This window comes from Protopterus annectens, chromosome 16.part0 (assembly GCF_019279795.1).
Source record: "Protopterus annectens isolate FY-2018-M chromosome 16.part0, PAN1.0, whole genome shotgun sequence".
Lineage (NCBI taxonomy): Eukaryota > Metazoa > Chordata > Ceratodontiformes > Protopteridae > Protopterus > Protopterus annectens.
The window spans coordinates 343,751,952-343,769,443 of record NC_056750.1 but is presented as its reverse complement, the minus strand read 5'-3'; the positions used below and the strand labels follow the sequence as shown (position 1 = coordinate 343,769,443).

At 45.2% G+C, this 17,492-nt stretch overlaps 1 protein-coding gene across 4 annotated transcripts in view; it reads right to left on the bottom strand.

The window, feature by feature from the left end:
- Window positions 1-17,492, bottom strand: part of KYAT1 (kynurenine aminotransferase 1) — a 1,131,910-nt gene that overhangs the window by 667,727 nt on the left and 446,691 nt on the right. The window lies entirely within an intron of this gene.

Genomic DNA, 17,492 nt, shown 5'->3' with positions numbered 1-17,492 from the left:
CTCTCAACCTCTTAACACAAGAAATCTGGAGTAAGCTAAAATTAATTAGGTTCATAGGTTCATAGGTTCGTACTAGGCTATCTGCCCTAAGGCATTTATAAGCCTAGCCAGAGTGTATGTGGCTTACACCACCCCTTAGGATGAGAATACTACGCCCTTTTAGGGTTTAGTTTACTATGCCTCTGTCTAGTAGTGACACAGAGATGACCCCCGGGGTAAACCTACGATCTCCCATCCACTCGTCGAGATTTCTCTTGAATAGAGTCAGTGTGGGGCTCTGCATAACATGGATTGGGATTCTGTTCCAGAGTGTAGGGAGCCTCTGGGTTATGAATCTGTCCCTCCAGCACGTCCTATTTATTTCTGTGTTGAGGTTTAAGTCACTTGTTCTCGTGGCTTTGATGGATTTGGATTATCTGAGGTGGAACCTGTCCATTAATTCAGGATTGGACATGGCCTTGTACGTCAGGCACAGATCACCTCTGAGTAGGCGGTATGCGACTGAATAGAGCTGGAGTTTTTTCAGTTGGGCAGCATATGACATATGTTTAAGACCCTTTATCCTCTTGGTGAGGAACTTTTGGGGTCTTTCCAACTGCTGCAGGTGTCGGGTGAGATACATCCCAAATGGGGCATTGTACTCAATCATTGGCCTAATAAGAGAAGAGTACAGGGGCACAATGACCTCTCTTGATCTAGATGTGAAACCCTTCATGATAAGGTGGGCAATATAGAAGGTCTTCCTAACCACTTTGGCAATGTGAGTGTCAAATGAGAGGTTACTGTCAACCTGGGTCCCTAGGTCCCTGATTACCTCTTCTGTACTTAATGGATTACCGCCTATGTGGTAATTTGTCGGTATCTTGTTTTTCCCAAAGGGTATGACTATACATTTTTTGGCGTTCAGCTTAAGGCCATGGCTCTGGCACCAATTATCCGTTTCTATGAGGCCTCTCTGAAGGATGTTTGTGTCCGCTGGAGTATCAACTATGGCGCCCAGTTTGCAGTCATCTGCGAACTGTGTCAGCCACAATCCTCCTATGTTTGCCTGTACTTCGGAAAAATAAATGCCGAACAAGAGGGGTCCCAGGACTGAGCCCTGTGGGACACCGCTTGTGACTGGCTTAGAGTCTGACATAGCTCCAGCAACTCTGACCTTGTGGGTTCTGTCCTTGAGCCAGTTTGCAACCCATCTTGTGACATATGGGTTTACATTTAAGCTGGTGAGTTTGTCTATGATGCCTGAGTGGGGTATTGTGTCAAAGGCTTTTGCAAGGTCAAGGTAGGCTGTGTGAACTGCCTTACCCTCATCAATGGCCTTTGTGACTGTTTCAAAAAAGTCGACCAAGTTCAAAAGGCAGGATCTGCCCTTGACAAAGCCAAATTGAGTAGGATCCAATGTCTGTAGGTCCCCAATGTCTTTGTTTATGAGTTCCATAATGATCCTCTTCATAGCTTTGCAGACCAGGCTCGTCAAGCTTATGGGGCGGTAATTTCCAGGGTCCATAGAGGCACCGCCTTTGTGAAGTGGGACCACTGTTGCCGTACGCCACTCTTTGGGTACGTATCCTGTAGTAAGGCTAAGATTAAACAGCAGCCTTATGTGTGGGTTTAGTTCCTCTTGGAGTTCACGTAGCACACAGCCCGGGACACCATCCGGTCCCATTGATGCTGTGTTTTTAGCTTTAGAGAGGGTGGCTTTTACCTGGGCATCTGAGATGTTAGGGAGGCTACACTCTGCTGGGATAGTTATTTCTCCTTTTGAGGGGGAGGGGGAAGAAAAATTTGCACTGAACCTGTCTGCCAGAATGTTGGCAATGTCAGTGGGTTCAGTGTATTTTGTGTCATTTTGGACTAACTCTGAGCATATCTGGGAGTTTCCACCCAGGTTTCTAACATAGCTAAAGAAGGCCTTGTGATTGTCTTTTGTGTCTTTTGCGATTTTTCTCTCAAAGTTGGCCTTGGATGATTTTATGAGTGATCGTAGTTTTTTGCTAGTACTGATCAGAGACGCCTTCCCTTTTAGGGATTTTGCTCTGTCATGTAGTAGCTTCCTCCTCCTGTTGTAAAGTTTGTTTATGGCTGGGGTCCACCAGACCGGCGCTTGCCTTTAGGGGAATGGGTCTTGGTTTTATTTGGGATTGCATGATCCATGCATTCTTGAAGGTGCCCATAGAAGGCATTTGCAAAGGATTCAGCAGTGTGGGTTGTGGTTTCCACTGGCCCAGGGGCCTTGAAGGATACCACTTCAGTCTTAAGAAGTGTGAAGTTTGCTTTTGAGAAGTTCTTCACTGTGGTCTTTTGTGCAAGGGGTGGGGGCGGGATGTGGATTTCCAGTGAGATTAATTTATGGTCTGAACTTACCAAAGAGGGATATACCTCCGGTGTGGAGCATTTTGTCCCCATGTTTGTGATGATCAGGTCTAGTATATTGTCTCCTCTTGTGGGAATGGTGACTAGTTGCTCCATTGCATTTGAGTTTATGAATTCTAGGAACCTTTGGGCTAGGGTGCTGGGGCTTGAGTAATGTTCCCAGTCTATGTTTGGGTAGCTGAAGTCTCCCAAAATGATGGTATTTGGAGAGACATTCATACTCTCCAATGTCTTCAGGAAGGCTGTGTGGGGATCCTGAGTTTGAGAGGGTGGTCTGTAGCATGCTACAAACTGTAAGGCAGTTTTGCCTATGGTTAGTTGCACCTGGATAGTCTCCGATGCTTCGTGCGTTGCCACTAACCTGGAGGTGTGGGTATCTTTGATGAAAATGGATACTCCCCCTCCTTTTGTGGTTCGGTCCAAGTTTTGAGGCCGGAAAGCATGATATGAGGTAAAACCTGATAGTGCTGGGGTGCTCTCAGGAGCCTTGAACCAGGTTTCAGTCACTGCACAGACATCGATGTTCTCCATACTGAGGAGGGCTTCGAGGCGTGCATCTTGAGGTTTAGACTTCTGGCATTGAGCAGCATTACCCTTAGTTTTTTCCACTTGTGTTTTCTAGGGAGGTAGGTTTGTCATTTGAGCCTTGCCTAAAAAGGCACTATGGGGTGGCAAGAGCGTTGGCCAATATCTGGAAGCCCAGGGTGACAGGTGCAAGCCATCCCTTGCAAAGCAGCGTGGCTTGTCAAGCATGTCATCCCAAGCAGACAGACATTGGATCCCCTTAGAATGACACCAGTAATTAAGCCAATTGTTAAAACTGATCATTTTGTCTTTGTACTGTGGCATCATTCTTGGTGAGGGTAAGATGCTGCTCAGGGTCAGGGTCATACCGGCCTGGGCTACATAATCAGAGAGCTCCTCTATGTCTCTTTTCATGTAGTCCAGGGAGGTACGTCTCAGGTCATTCACACCGGCATGTACAATGACCGAGTCATATTTGTACTTGCTGTGGAGTGACCTGAGTGCTTGTGTTATGTGGCGGATTCTAGCTCCCGACAGGCAGCTTACTGTGACCTTTTCCTTGTTCAGTCTGGTGAGCGGGACTTCAGTGTGTCTGACTATGGAGTCACCTATTACAAGTGTGTCTGGCATGTTGTTTGGCCTTAAGGGCTGTGACTGTTTAGCACTCTGACTTTGTGAACTATATGTTGCATGTGCTATGTCTTGAGGTGGTGGTTGCTTGGGTGTCTGCTTTGGAGGCCTCTGTTGTTTTGGTAGATTTTTAATCAGCGCCTCCGAGTATGTTTTTGTGTGTTTTTGTGTTTGGTTTGCTGTTGTGATAGTTCTATGTGAGACTGGGTTTGTGGTGTGCGTGGTTACCTTCTCCTCCTGACTGGTCTTGCCAGTACTGAATTAAGAGAGCTCAGCCTCCAGTTTGGCTATATAGTTGCATCTCTCGCATATATTTGTATTTGTTGGGAGGAGGAGAGGGTTGTCTGTGTACATGAGGCAACTGTAACATTGCCTCAAGATTCCCAGATTCACCAGCTGAAAAGGAGAGGACGCCAGCAACTGACCCTTCGACATGCTAGAAATAGTGAAAAAGATTGCTGTCTAACTGAGTCAGAAAGGACCTATAGGGAGATGTGTACTCAACAGAATTTAGGTGAATGAAGTACTTTCTTTTGATTAAGAGTGCTTTACCTGTATAAAAATGCTTTAGGAGCAAGTGCTGAGCTTTTCAGATAGAGTATAGGTGTTTAGATTGCAAGTAGAAACAGTTCTAAGGGAAAAATTGAAGAGCAGACTTGGCGGAGCCAGAAAAAGTTTAACCTTGTTTAACCGGCGCTGCGCTATGTGCACGACGGCGCAAAGCCGTGCAAAGGCGGATTTTAAGCAGTGAACTACAAAAAAGCTAGGAATGGTCCCAAACAACCAATTACTACAGCTTCTTGTGCTGAGGTCACTTCCTCCAAGGACAGGTAGGCTGCTCAAGGCTCCCCACTCCCACTGGTGAGCAAAGAAAAGTACAGTTTTGTACCTACCATAAATGTAGATGTTCGAAGATCCACATTGCTGCAGTCCTTACACTTGGGTAGTCCGCTGTCCTCGGTCGGCCCGAATATCAAAGTATTAGGCTGACGTCGGTCAAGGCGCATAAGACTGACATCAGGACGTCAGGGTACAAATGCGCATGACCGACGTCATATCCTCGGTCTTTTCTTGCCCCAGATGTCAGAAGACCCTAAAAAGAAAGGTCAAAACCAAAAGACAGCAAAAAACAACCAACCACCCTAGTACTAATCATATGTACAATATATACAATATCCACAATATGTACAACCCAAACCACACAACCGCCTCTAACTACAGAGGGAAGGAGGGAGGTAAATTGGACTGCAGCAATGTGGATCTTCGAACATCTACATTTATGGTAGGTACAAAACTGTACTATGTTCTTCATCTCACATTGCTGCAGTCCTTACACTTGGGTAGAATCCCAAAGCAGAGGTAAGGGAGGATGGCAAAACTATAAAGCAGTAGGAGCTGCCAAAATGCCCTGTAAAATTGCAGTGGCAAAACCAGCCCTAGATTTAGAGTAAAGTGGAAGGTGGTAATGCTTAGAGAAAGTGTGCACTGAACTCCAAGTAGCTGCCTCCAAAATATCTTTAGTTGCCACCCCCCTAAAAAAAGCTGTAGAAGTGGCAGTAGCCCTAGTGGAATGAGGCCTAATCCCAGCTGGAATCTCCTTACCATGATGGGAATAACAGAAAGCAATACAAAACCCAATCCATTTAGAAATAGTTTGTTTTGACACAGGCTTGCCCTGAGAACCCAAAGCAAATGAAACAAATAACTGCTGAGACTGCCTGAACCCTTTAGTTCTGCTCAAATAATATCGCAACTGCCTGTGTATATCCAAAGTGTGCAAAATCTTTTCCCCTTTATTTTGGGGGTTTGCATAAAAGTAGGCAAATGAATAGTTTGGTTTAAAGCCACACTAGAAACCACTTTAGGCATAAAGGAAGGATTAGTACGCAAAGATACCCTATCCTTATGGAAAATTAAGAAAGGCTCAACCGCCATAAGGGCCTGTAATTCAGAAACCCTTCTCGCAGAGGTAATGGCCAACAAAAAAGCAGTCTTCCATGATAAATATTTCAACTCAGCAGTAGCTGCAGGCTCAAAAGGTTGTAGAGTGAGTTTCTCCAACACAAAATTGAGATCCCAAGCAGGAGTAGGAGCTCGTGGGGGTCTTATATTCTTTGCCCCTCTAAGGAATTGCTTAAACAAAGGATGAGAAAACAATGGTGGGTCACAGTCATAGTGAGCAGAAATTGCTGCAGCGTGAACCTTAATAGAAGAGAAGGACAAACCTTTGTCCAGTAACTCAGTAAGATATTGAAGAGCCACACTTAAATTAGGCTTAGAAACATCAAATTCCTTTGCTGTACTCCAAAATAAAAATCTCTTCCATTTATCTGCGTACACTTTCCTTGTACTAGGCCTTCTGGCCTCCAAAATAACATTCAAAACTTGCTGTGGAAGCTGAGACCCTCCAGGGTTTAAAACAGAATATGCCAGGCTGTTAGGTGAAGAGAGTGAAGTTTGACATTGAGTAAATGACTGTTCTCCTGAGACAGCAGGTGTGGAATCGAAGGTAAAGGCCATGGAGGCTCCTGCACCAGACTTCTCAGTAATGGGTACCAGTGCTGTCGAGGCCAATCTGGAGCTATTAAAATCATCTTTGGCTTGTCCTGTCTGACCTTCAGGAGTACCTTTGGGAGGAGAGGCAGAGGTGGAAAGGCATACACATGAAGATTGCTCCAATTGAATGAAAGAGCATCCACTTTCCAAGCTGTGGGATGAAACCTTTTGTGCAAAACTTTGGCAGCTGGTAGTTTAGTGGAGAAGCGAACAGATCTATGTCTGGAGTTCCCCATAACACTGTCAATTTCTGAAATACATGAGGATCCAATTTCCACTCGTGGGGATCCATAATTTGTCTGCTCAACACATCTGCTAAGGAGTTCTGTGCTCCGCAGAAACCTTGCCTGAAGATTTAGCTGTAAACTGAGAGCAGTCTCCCACAAAATCATTGCTTGTCTGCATAGAGGATAAGAATGTGTTCCCCCTTGCTTGTTGATGTACCACATGACAGTTGTGTTGTCTGTTAGAACCAACACCTGCCCTGGAAGAAGTAAATCCTTGAAAGCTATTAATGCAAATTGGACTGCTAACATCTCCTTCAAGTTGATATGTAGATGTTGAAGTCTGGCAGGCCACGTGTCTTGTATCCACTTTCCATTTAGATGAGCTCCCCAAGCTTTGTCTGAGGCATCTGTCGTTAGAATCTGACTCGCCTCTGGCTGGGTCACAGAGAGTCCCTTGTTTAGGTGACATTCCTGAGCCCACCACAAAAATTCCTTTTGAATGCAAGGTATTATCTGAATGACAGTGTCCATATCTTGGCAGTGCTGTGTCCATACATTTTTGAGATACCACTGTAGCTTCCTCCTATGCAGTTTGGCATTGGGAAGCACCAGAATACAAGATGCCATGAACCCCAAGGCTTGAAGGACTGTCCTTGCAGTCAGCCTGGACTGATGAGACAATTGATGGAAGTAAAGAGAAAGATTCTTTTGTTTGTCCGGGGTCAAAAAGGCCATCTGGGATGCTGTATTCAGTCTCACACCCAGAAAGCACATGTCCTGAGAGGGTACTAGACTGGACTTTATTTCGTTCACAGAATACCCCAGGCATCTTAGCACTGCTATCACATATTGTAAATGATGAAGAAGTTCGTCCTTTCCTTGGGCCAGAATCAGGCAATCGTCCAAATAAGGATAGATCTGTATTCCTCTTAGCCTGAAGAAAGCTATCACTGGAGCCAGAACCTTCGTGAACACTCTGGGTGCAGTAGATAAGCCAAAGGGCAATGCAGAGAACTGATAATGAGAAGTCCCAGCCAACGCAGATACTTCCTGCAACTTAGCCTGATAGGAACATGAAGGTAAGCCTCCTTGAGATCCAGAGTCACCATCCAGTGATCTTTGCCCAGCAGAGGTAAAAGCTGTTGTAACGCCAACATTTTGAACTTGGGAATGTCCAGATAAGTGTTGAGGATAGATACATCCAAAATTGGTCTCCACGTGTTCCCCTTCTTTGGTACTAGGAACAGGCGAGAATAAAATCCTAGGCCCACTTCTGGCAGAGGGACCGGTTGTATGGCCCCTATTTGGAGCAGCAGAGAAATTTGTTTGTGAGCCTCTAGTCTTTGCTGAGGAGGAACGTCCGGCATGCCTTTGAAAGGAGGCAAGGTATGGAAATAAAACCTGTAACCTTGGTGTATGATATCCAATACCCATCTGTCTTGGGTAATCAAACTCCAGTTTTCCTTGAAGAGTGCCAACCTTCCTCCCAAAGGTGCTGCCAGGCAAGAAGGATCTGGCAGCTGAAAAGGTAGGTCATTGGGCCTGTTTACGAAAGGACTGGCCCCTGCCCTCACCCGAAGATTGTGCAGGAGAACTCCCTGTTCTAGGTCTGAAGGAGCTCTGAGCTCTGCCCCTACCATGCCTAGATCTACCCCTAGACTGTGAATCATAAGAAGGGTACGTCCACCCCTTAGCAGGCCAATTCCTACTAAACTTCGGAGGCTGGACTTGCAAAAAATCTTAAACAGCCTGCATAGACTTAGCCTTGTCTTCCATTTTCTTCAAGACTGACTCCACAGGTGAACCAAACAACACATCAGACTGTAAAGGAGCATCCAAAATCCTTGTCTTAACATGGTCAGATAAATTCTGATCCCTCAGCCAGGCGTGCCTGCGAAGAACTGACCCAGTGGCAGCCACCCTAGACGAGGCCTGTACAGCATCAAAACCACATTGTAAAGAATGCTTACCCACCTGTTCAGAGACATGTACCAAATCTTGTAATTCTTTACACTCAATGCCTTCCGCCAGAGCATCTACCTTAGACTTCAATTGAGAAAGAAGATAGTTTTGATATTTCAACATGTGAAACTGGCAATTCAAAGCCCTCATAGCTAAGGTGGAAGAAGTATAGATTTTCTTTCCCCATCTATCCAAAGCTCTGGCCTCTTTATCTGGAGGAACCGGATTTTTTACAACAGAGGCCTTGACACCCTTAGGTCCCTGACTAACAGTTTCTGGGTCCGCCCTAGGACTCTTATAAAGATATTTATGAGCCTCAGGCACCCTGTAATACCTATCCGGTTTAACAGGAGCAGGAGGCAAAGAATCAGGATTAAGTGAAGCCTCTGCAAACACATCTTCCACAACATCCAGAACAGGTGGTATAGCCAAAGGCCTATGCTGGGGTAAAAGCAAAAATTCCTAAGCCTTTTCCTGGAATCAGAGAAGTCCTGACCTTCCCACTTAAAATGTTCCCTCATGGAATGAAGAGTCTCTGAAAAGAAAAATCCTCTGGAGGAGAAGCAGAAGGAGTCAATCATCTGCATCAGAATCAGAATAAGGAGAGTACTCCTGCAAGTCTTCAGCCGAAGACTCTGAAACATCTGAAGCCTGCTCAAAACTCCCCAACTCTGGTTCCACCCTAGGCCTCTTATCAGGAGGGGGCAAAGAACCTCTAATCAAAGTAATTAAATCTTCTGCCATTTTAAGCATGTGCTTCTTGGGCACAGATCCTGAAGAACTAGGAGTGACACCAACAGAAGCTAAACCTGGCCTGCCTCTGGGAGAAGCCTTGGAAACAGAAGGAGAGGGCCTAACCACCCTAGGAAGGGAGGGGAGTACAGTAACCTGAGAAGCCCCTTCAGCCTGACCTGCCACCTGAGAGGCCACATCCTGCAAAATCAAAGTCTCTCCCTGGGACTCCAGAGAAGCCTCCGGTGGAACCACCGGTTCCACTGACGCCTCTTAAGAACCGGCGTCCGCACGGACGACTCTTCCTGCCTGGGTTTAGCTGCTTTGTCTTTGCGCTTCTTCAAGAAGCGGGCCGGAGCATCCGACGGCATCTTATAATTGCACCGCTTCAAGACCAACCTGGCGCAATCTAACCTTCGCTAATAGTGCGCTTATTGAACCTAGCACAAAAGCGACACCCAACAACGCCGTGCTCAGGCCCCAAACAAGGAATACACAAAGTATGATAATCTCTATGCGGTATCTGTTTCCCACAAGAAATACAGTTATTCACTTTTTCTAATATCCGGTAAACCACTGAGGCAAGAAAAACTAAAATATTCCCAACGGGTACTTAGCCAACTTTGACTCGGTCTGAAACTCCGACTTGAAAATTTCAGAACGCTGAACGGCACTTGCAACGCTGCTTCTGCATCGGACCATGCGGCAAAAAAGACTGAGGATATGACGTCGGTCATGCGCATTTGTACCCTGACGTCCTGATGTCAGTCTTATGCGCCTTGACCGACGTCAGCCTAATACTTTGATATTCGGGCCGACCGAGGACAGCGGACTACCCAAGTGTAAGGACTGCAGCAATGTGAGATGAAGAACATCTTCCTTCTATCCAAGTAAGGTAATGGACAACACAGGAACTACACCACAGCCCAGAATACAGCAATGCCTGTATACTGGTCTAAACTAGTCGAGAAAGGTGGGAAAACAAGGATTATTTTTTTTGGGTTTTTTTTGTAGGAATACACAGAAAATGCAGAGACAGTGATAAATTAGTTACACAGGCTAGCACACTTTAGTGGGCAGCCTCCACAGTTAAATTAAACAAACAAACAAGCAAACTTTCGATTAAATTCGACTAAATCTAACTAAGTGCAGATTTAAAAATAAATGCAGTAATCAGAAAAAAACAGTTCAGGCTAGTTTAAATTAAGCAACAGAAGCTATTTCCAGTGGAAAAAAAGCAAATATACTTAAATCCAGAAGGTAGTCGCTTTTTTGAGTTCCTTGCTGCTAGGATCACTCTGTAAACCCACGTGGAGCTTGTCTGAGCAGTATAGCCAGAAAAAAAACGCCCAGAGGCGGATTTTAAGCAGTGAACTACAAAAGAGCTAGGAATGGTCCCAAACAACCAATTACTACAGCTTCTTGTGCTGAGGTCACTTCCCCCAAGGACAGGTAGGCTGCTCAAGGTTCCCCACTCCCACTGGTGAGCAAAGAAACTTCCTTCTTTCCAAGTAAGGTAATGGACAACACAGAAACTACACCACAGCCCAGAATACAGCAATGCATGTATACTGGTCTAAACTAGTCGAGAAAGGCAGGAAAACAAGGATTATTTTTTTGTTTGTTTTGTAGAAATACACAGAAAATGCAGAGACAGTGATAAATTAGTTACAAAGGCTAGCACACTTTAGTGGGCAGCCTCCACAGTTAAATTAAACAAACAAACAAGCAAACCTTCGATTAAATTCGACTAAATGTAACTTTAAGTGCAGATTTAAAAATAATTGGGGGACAAAGGCCCAAAAACAGGGGCAATTTTTAAATTTAAAAAAAAAATTGCCTGAATTTCCTTGTATTTTGACTGTGCTTCTCAAACATTTTGGAAATACAGAGTATATTTTAGAGCATTTATTATAACTGTTTGTTTGTGTCTTTCGGCTTTTCCCGGTTAGGGGTCGCCACAGCGGAACTCCGGTCCGCTAATGATTGGCAATAGAGTTTTACGTGCTGGCTTGCCGGGCCTAACGCACAACCTTCAGCGAAGGAACGCCTGTTCACACATGTCGCCACACAGAAGATGCTCTAACTGAGAATCGAACGGGCAACGTCTAACTGTGAGGCGACAACGCTACCGCAGCACCACCACCACAGTACTTGCTACAACTCAAGCGCTCTAGGTTGCACTGCATCTGAATTGTTTGTGCATTTTAGCTGCTTTTCTGTATACATATATATATATATATATATATATATATATATATATATATATATATATATATATAGACTTCTCTGTATATGTAAACTAGCTACTTATTCTGCTGTATTACTCTGCCTCTTAAATCGTTTTTCAGTTGTGCACTTGCCTTGCTTCATTTAAAAAGTTTTAAATTGCTAATTTTGTAGAGTTTTAATTGCATTTACTGTTTAGGACTACACACTCAATTGTGTTAGCCTTTTCTGTGTTTATTTACTGTATTATTGCATTGTTTAGCCTGTTTAAAAATATATATATATGCTATCTTGTTTGCTCGTTTCCCACCTTTCCTAGCCAGTCCATATCCCAGGCTTTGCTTGTCTCAGGACTTTATTTTCTGTGTTCAGAGCTATCCAGACCTTGCTGTGGTAGAGGGAAGTCCTACTGCTTACCAGTGGGAGTGGTGAGCATTGTACTGCCTATCTAACACAAGAGGAGTGGTTTCCAGCTCTGAAATTGGAATTTTTATTAGCCTTTTTGGGCTGATTTCTATCCCTTTCAACTTTCTGGCTTAAAAACGTGTGTGTTTGCAAATTTTTCGCATCGTGCAGCACTGCGAGGCTACAGTTAAACTATTCCAGGTGCCAGAAAGTCTGCTCTTCAAATTTTCCCTTAGAACTAGATGGTTTCTCAGTAGTAGCACTAAAATCTGAACCCCTGTGACTAGCACTTGCTCTAGAACCTGCTGGAAAGCACTAGGAAGCCTGAAACTGATACAAGCACTCAACTCTCCTCGTCAATAAGGAGAAATTAATCGTAGACATTAAACAGCCTATAATTGCAAAGTACCTTGCAAAGGTAAGGGAAAACAGCTCTTATACTTTACAAAAAAGCACCTAAACAGGCATGTCCAAGGGTCAACTTCCAGTGATTTCTCCTGTCCATCTGGTGAATCTGGGCATACTGGGGCAATGCAGCAACTGCCTCATGTACACAGACAACCCTCTCCTCCTACCACCCAACACTACAACCTGCGAGAGATGCACTTACACAGCCAAACTGGAAGCAAAGCTCTCTCCGGCCAAGATTGTATTAGACAGTCAAGAGGAGAAGGTTAACACATGCACTACACCTCAAGCAACTCATAGCCCTTCAAAACCCACACCATCAACACCCACACATAGCAACACTAAACCCACATATGCGGAGGCCCTTAACATTAACCTGCCCAAGTAACAAGGACCTCCGGGGCTGAAATGCAAACAAACACCAGTCACAACCAAAGTGACACATAGCTCACAACACCAGTGTGCCACCCAACAAAAGCCCCTAAGGCAAGACAATGTACCCAACACTTTAGTCATAAATGACTCTATAGACAGGCACACTGATGTCCCACTCACCAGGCTGAACAAGGAGAAAATTACAGACAGCTGCCTGTTGGCTGCCAGGATCCGCCACATAACGCATGCACTCAAGTCACTCCACAACAAGTACAAATATGACTCTCTCATTATCCATGCTGGAGTGAATGACTTAAGATGTACCTCCCTGGACTACATAAAGAGAGACATGGCAGAGCTCTCGGATCATGTGGCCCAGGCAGTTATGACCCTAGCCGTGAGTAGCATCCTGCCTTCGCCCAGAATGATACCACAGTATAAGGACAAAATGATTGACTTCAACAATTGGCTAAGCTTCTGGTGTCATAAAAAGTGGATCCAGTATATGTCTTCCTGGAAAGACATGATCGACAAAACACAATGCTTTGCCAGAGATGGTCTGCACCTGTCAACCCTGGGATTCAAGTTACTGGCTAAAGCCCTTGCCACTACAATAGTGCCTTTTTTAGGCAAGGTTTAAAGGACAAAACCACCACCATAGCAGATACAAGCATGCAAAATCTGAAGGTAATGCTACTCAATGCTAGAAGTCTAAACCTCAAAATGCACTCTCTCAAGGCACTCCTAAAAATGGAGAACATTGATATCTGTGCAGTAACTGAGACTTGGTTCAAGGATCCAGAGAGCGAAACGCTAAAGGTGTAGGAGTGTCCATATTCACCAAGGATATTCACACCTCCAGGCTAGTTGCCCAACACAATGCATCTGAAATTCTCCAGGTGCGACTAACACTAGGTAAGACTGCAATCCAAATTGTAGCTTGCTACAGATCCCCCACCATGCCCCAAGATTCTCACTATGCCTTTCTAAACATACTGGAAAATATTAAGATACAACCAAACACCCTAATACTGGGTGATTTCAACTACCCTGCCATTAACTGGGAAAACTACTCGGGTACCAACTCCTTTTCCAAACGGTTCTTGGAATTCATAAATTCCAACACCCAGGATCAACTAAACCACTGTCCCACCAGGGGCTCCAATATCCTAGACCTTACCAACATGGGAGATAAATGCTCCACACCAGTGGTCACCCCCTCATTGGTCAGGTCTGACCATAAGCAAATCACCCTTGACATCCACATCCCACCCCCACCCACCAGTAAGGAAACCTCCTTAAAAAACTTCTCCAAAGCCAGCTTCATGCTACTGAGGTCAGAAGTGACAAACTTCATGACACCCATGCAGACGGGATCTGAAAGTTCGACTGCAGAATCCTACACTAAGGCATTGTACGAGCACATCCACTTGTGTATGAATCGTGCCATCCCAAATAGAACCAAGATGCTCTCCTCCAAAAAAAGGAAGCCAATCTGGTGGTCCCCTGCTATAAACAAACTATCTATACAACAGAAGGAAGAAACTGTTGCAGAAAAGAGGAAAATCCCAGGATGCAAAAAACTACCTCACAGGCCTCAGTAAGAAGCTGAGATCCCTCATAAAATCCTCAAAAGCTAATTACGAAAATAAAATTGCCAAAGATTCCAAAGACAACCACAAGGCATTCTATAGTTATGTCAAGAATCTAAATGGCAATGCTCAGATCTGCTCTGAGCTTCAACAGAATGGCATTAAATATACTGATCTCAAGGATATTGCCAATATCCTGGCAGATCGATTTAGTGCCAACTTCACCCCCCCCCTCACCCCCTAAAGGGCCCATCTCAGTACCAAAAAGACTGCCAAATTCCGGTAATCATGGCCACAAAGGTAGAAACCGCACTCACCAAAGCTAAGAATACAGCATCTATGGGACCAGATGACATCCCAGGCTGTGTACTACATGAACTACAAAATGAACTGGCACCTCACCTAAGTGTCATGTTTAATCATAGCCTCACCTCATGCTTTGTGCCCACTGAGTAGCGCACAGCTACAGTTATCCCACTCCACAAGGGGGATCCACCTTGGATCCCGGGAACTACCATCCCATCAGTCTGTCGAGCCTGATCTGCAAGGGCATGGAACGCATTATCATGGAACTTATAAACAAAGACATTGGCAACCTTCAAACACTGGACCCCACCCAGTTTGGTTTTGTGAAGGGACGATCTTGTCTCCTGAACCTGACTGACTTCTTCGAATCAGTCTCCAGAGTTGTGGATGAGGGTAAGGCGGTCCACACAGCCTATCTGGACCTTTCCAAGGCCTTTGACACCATCCTTCACTCTGGAATCATAGATAAACTTACTAAGCTGGGCATAAATCCCTACGTCACTCGATGGGTTGCCAACTGGCTTACTGACAGAACCCAGACTATAAAAGTAGCCGACTCCAAATCCAGCTCCAGACAAGTGACAAGTGGAGTACCTCAGGGTTCAGTCCTGGGACCACTCGTTTGGCATCTACTTCTATGAAGTACAGGCCAACACTAAGGGACTCTGGCTAACAAAGTTCGCAGATGACTGCAAACTGGGAGCCATTATTGAATCCCCGAATTTTGTGGATATTCTTCAAAAGGGCCTTACAGAAACAGATGCCTGGTGCCAGAGCCATGGGCTCAAGCTTAATGCCAAGAAATTAGGAGTTATGTACCTACCATAACGTTCCATGTTAGTTGTCTTCTCTCGCCTTCTTTCTTGCTGGATGGGTTCGGAGCCGACCCTCGGCTCCGACTCGGCACTTGCTTTAGCTTGAGAACTCCTTTTACCAGCTCGAGGCAACCCTATATCCCATGATGCAAGGCGGAACTACCTCAGATCTCGTTTGGTAGCTAACCTACCCTGCTAAAGACTATCCTAACAATTAGGAACACAAGTTCCTAATAGAAGTCCTCATATGAAGGCTCAGGAGGAAAACAACCTAATAGGAACTCTTCAAGATCTGTCCAGGCTAGGGGGAAGGAGGGAGGGACGCAAGAAAGAAGGCGAGAGAAGACAACTAACATGGAACGTTATGGTAGGTACATAACTTCTAAATGTTAAGTTGTCAATCTCGCCTTCATTCTTGCTGGATGGGACCACGTCCCTAGCACCTGTATCCCGGGTGGCTCAATGGAACAGACTCTAGAGAACTGTGGAACCAAAACTGGCCCTATCTCTGGAGGCCAAGTCCAACTTGTAATGAGAGACAAAGGTATGAGGCGTAGCCCAAGTAGCTGCTGCACAAATGGTATCAATGGGTAGTCTATCCTGAAATGCTGCAGAAGTGGATAGACTCCTGGTTGAGTGTGCTTTTGGTTTAGAAGATAGCTGTTTGCCTCTGAGAGAGTACACATAGGAAATGGTGGAAGTCAACCATCTGGATAAGGTCACTTTAGAAACTGGAAGACCTATCCTGTTTTCTGCATAGGAGACAAATAATTGGTCCGATTTTCTGAATTGTTTAGTTCTATGCAAATAGTACCTGAGCTGACGATGGACATCCAAAAAATGCAGTTTCTGTTCAGCTCTGTCGGAATAGTTTGGGAAAAAGACTGGTAGATCTATAGATTGGTTAATATTGGTTTGAGACACGACTTTGGGGAGAAAGGAAGGGTTAGTTCTTAATAATACCCTGTCCTTATGAAAAACCAAATAAGGGGAATGAATGCAGAGAGCTTGAATCTCGGAAACCCTTCTTGCAGAAGTAACAGCCAGTAAAAATATAGTTTTCCAGGTCAATAACTTCAAAGAACATGAAGCAGACGGTTCGAAGGGAGGTAGTATCAAGGATGCCAACATTAAGTTTAGATCCCATTGCGGAGGAGGATGCTTTATAGGTGGTTTTAGGAGAAAAACTCCTCTCAGAAAGGCCTTGCATAATCTATGAGACATAATGTTATTGTCATGCAAGCCAACATGATACTTAGAAATAGCAGCCAGTTGTACTTTGACTGTAGATGACGAGGATCCTGAATGAAAAACCTCCGCCAGGAAATCTAAAACAGAATGTACAGGAGCAGTAAAGGGATCAATATTTCTGGAATTTGCCCACATAGAAAAACGTCGCCACTTGCTAGCATAAACAGTCCTAGTGGACGACTTCAAAGAAGACACTAAAATGTCTCTGACTGAGTCAGAAATCATCGGTAGCCTGGCTAGGGAAGGAAGTGGAGCAACCAAGCAGTGAGGTTGACAGAATGAATGGCCCGGTGCTGCTGACCCGACTGGTGGATCAAGAGATCCGGAACTGGGTCCAGATGCCAAGGCTGCACCAGAAGGTGACGATGCAGAGACGGAAACCAAATTTGTCGAGGCCAATATGGGGCAATGAGGATCAACTTGGCTCTCAAAACGGTGGCTTTCTGAATGACTTGTGGAATCAAGGGAAAGGGAGGAAAAGCGTACAGAAGTCCCCGGGGCCAATCCTGGGTTAGAGAGTCTCTCAGGGGTTGGCCTGGAAGGGGAAAGAGAGTGAAAAATTCGGGGCACTTGTTGTTTTGAGGAGTAGCAAAAAGATCGCAACAAGGAGTGCCCCACTTCAGAAATATCTGATCCACTACAGATTGATTGAGAGACCACTCGTGAGGCATCAGAATGGATCTGCTCAGCCTGTCCGCCAATAGGTTGGACCTGCCGGGATGTGCGTTGCTATCAGAAACCGCTGAGAAGAGATCGCCCATTGCCAAAGTCTGAGAGCTTCTCGACATAACGGATAGGACCTGGTCCCGCCCTGTTTGTTGATGTACCAGACCACGGACATGTTGTCCGCTTGTACTGCAATAGTCCCGTGGGAAGAAAGTCGCTGAGGGCTTGCAACGTTAAAAGCACTGCTCTCATCTCCAGGACATTTATGTGCAGATGGTATTCTATGGGTTGCCACGTCCGTGGACCATCCTGCCCTGATAATGCCCCCACCCGATCAGAGAGGCATCCGTAGTGACTGTGGCAACTGGAGGAGGGGAATAAAGGGTCGGCCCTGATGAAGAAGAGGGGAAGATATCCACCAGTTCAGATGAGCTCTGCAC